The sequence below is a fragment of the Periophthalmus magnuspinnatus genome, chromosome 4 (genome assembly GCF_009829125.3).
Source record: "Periophthalmus magnuspinnatus isolate fPerMag1 chromosome 4, fPerMag1.2.pri, whole genome shotgun sequence".
NCBI lineage: Eukaryota > Metazoa > Chordata > Actinopteri > Gobiiformes > Gobiidae > Periophthalmus > Periophthalmus magnuspinnatus.
The window spans coordinates 7,894,602-7,897,315 of NC_047129.1; positions in this window are offsets into that span (position 1 = coordinate 7,894,602).

Genomic DNA, 2,714 nt, shown 5'->3' on the forward strand with positions numbered 1-2,714 from the left:
TATGAGACTCTATTTTCAATAAACTCAGACAGTTGATGTGGATTTGGTAAATATATGTGAAGGTTTAAAAAAAAAACCTGTTATTTAATGCATCAGATTCATTCATTTATATTAGCTTAGCAAACTTGTGCTTAAAGCTTTGTGTTTGCTCATAACTCACACCTGCAGTGTGTACACTGGTCAACAAAAGATTACATTAATCAGTTTGTACAATATGGCAATTGATACATCATTTCCTGTTGCAATGTGCCCAGCCATGACATTGTTTTGTTCAAGTCCAAGCTTGTGTGATACCAAAGTGCTAAGAAAAAATCATTTCCATTGGTCACTCCTTCATGTGCTGAAAAGCTGCCGCTTTTCCACGAGGCTTTATTTAACTGTTCCAGAGTTTATTTTTAGACCGAAACAGCAACAAACAAGATACAACTTGATTGGTGACTTCTTAGATGGAAAATGAAGAACTGTTTTGTCTCTCTCTATTTTGTCTCTCTGTTTTACTTTCACTTTTGGTTAAAGCGTGTTTGACGTGCTTTAAGCTGATGAAACTGCTGACTCTCAAAGTAGTAAGAGTGGGGAAAGACACTGCGTGACACAACAGATTCACTTATTGCAAAATGTTTTATGAAGTTTCATTTTGTTGATGAGCGATTTTTTACTTTGCAGGTCAAATTGTGGTCATTTCATACATTTACCACATCAAATCTATGTAGTTTACAACAGCATGAAAAGACAATTTGCTTCCTTTACAGCATACAAAAAACACACACATTACATTAGCTTTATATATGGACTTTTACATGTACAAATATGCCAAATCTGTAGATACTAATTTTAGATGTGCAGTTAGTATCAGCTTAACTCAATTAAAATATTTAAAGGCAAATTAATAATTAAATAAAATAATAATACAAGCTTAACTTTTTTCTCCAGCCCCTCTGCACAATGTAAGGTTCCTTTAATTCAGTGCTTTATAGGTGCAAAAATATTCTACAGCTAAAAGTGTCTAAAATAATAATAATAAAAAATACATTCATTTGCGAGTGTAAACTTGATTCAATAGGAAAATTATGTAAAAGCAGCTATAAGTACCAAGGTTTCTAAACATGTTGCACTGTATGTTTTTATAATGTTTTCCCAGGAAGGGCTTTGAATGACCAGTTATATCAGCAACTTGAAGAAATACATGACCACTCTATCATTCAGTGGCCAAACAACAGATGAAGTAGCAGAGGCACATATAGTACAAACCAGTGTTTTCTAATAGTTTCCAACCCCAGCCTATGAAGTTTAAGTTCTATGTCTTAATCAGATGTAGATTCTCTGCCCTGGGACAGACTGATGAAGTTATGAATGCCACACTGCACCAGCTAACCCTTTAACTATCAAAAAATCACTAAATCATATTCATGCACTGGAGGCTGGGTGGATGTTTTGCTTAAGGACACAACAGTAACAAAGTGGTGAGCAGGTTTCTAACCTCACTTCAGGTGAGTATTTTCCTCTTGAGACACTGCCCCTTGTACATCTAATAAGTGCAGCACAGTATAAAACATCATGTTATGACTGTGTTAAACGCTCTCGGCACCATTGGTAGAAAAATAGCTGTATAAGTATTCCTCTTGCTTAAATCCAAAGAGAGCATCTTCAGTACTCACACCTGGACCCTAGCAGATAGCTGAAGCCGACAGTTGCCGTTTTAAGCCTGAAGTTTTCTGTGGAGTACAAGCGCAGGGTGGCCTCTTCATTTTCTTTGAGGTATACAACACTTTGGAGCCCCCTACAGACCTCATGGTGATGGTGCGCCTGCAGGTTGAAAGTGCTCCTTGGATCTTTGCTGTCTGTCACATGGAGCTCCAGAGTACCACTGGCCTGGTCTTGTGTGCTTTTATAACACAAATACATGTACATGACATAAGGCCCTCCGCACGTTATAGAGATGCGGGTCCCATCTCTAAGCTCCATCTTTTCTTTGCCCTTGACAAACTCAAACGTCAATGTTTTGTTTCCCAAGATGCCTGTGAAGTGGCATGTACAGAGAAATTAATCATTTAGTCAACGACTGAAGCAAATATCAGATATGATGCTGTTTACTGACCTGAAATAGGTAAAAACTGGATGTGTACATGTTGTAAATCCTGTAAATACACAAAAGACATTGATGTTTATTCATTTTGTTCATTATCTTGAAAGTGGAAATAGGGAAAGTCTGAAGATGAAAGGTTGTCATGAGGATCACACTGTAGTGATTAACAGTGAATCTTGAATGTAGACCACACTATCTGCACTGCCTACATTTCCATTAGCCAAGAAGGTCAGTTCTTATCTGACTGGTATTTAGTGTCAGTCACAGTCATAAGCAGAAACTTCAACTGGCAAAACAAAACAACCTAAATACACCAGGCTCATGAATGTTTAGAATAGTAGACCAGACGCCTATACTTATATCTTCAGTTATCACAAAAAACTATAAAGATTCACAAAACCAGATTTAAAAGGTCAGTGAAACTCAAATAGACACGTGACAGCTCAAAGTTATACTTATTTACAACAAAAAGTCCAATTAAACACATTTCTTTGGTTGAAGTAACAAGGCAAGATCAACTCTTATCTTCATACACTAATGACTTTATTGACCTGTGAAATGGGTACTGTAGATAATTTGGCTATGAAAGGGCTTTGAGGAGTCCATGGAAAACACATAAGACAAAGGTCAT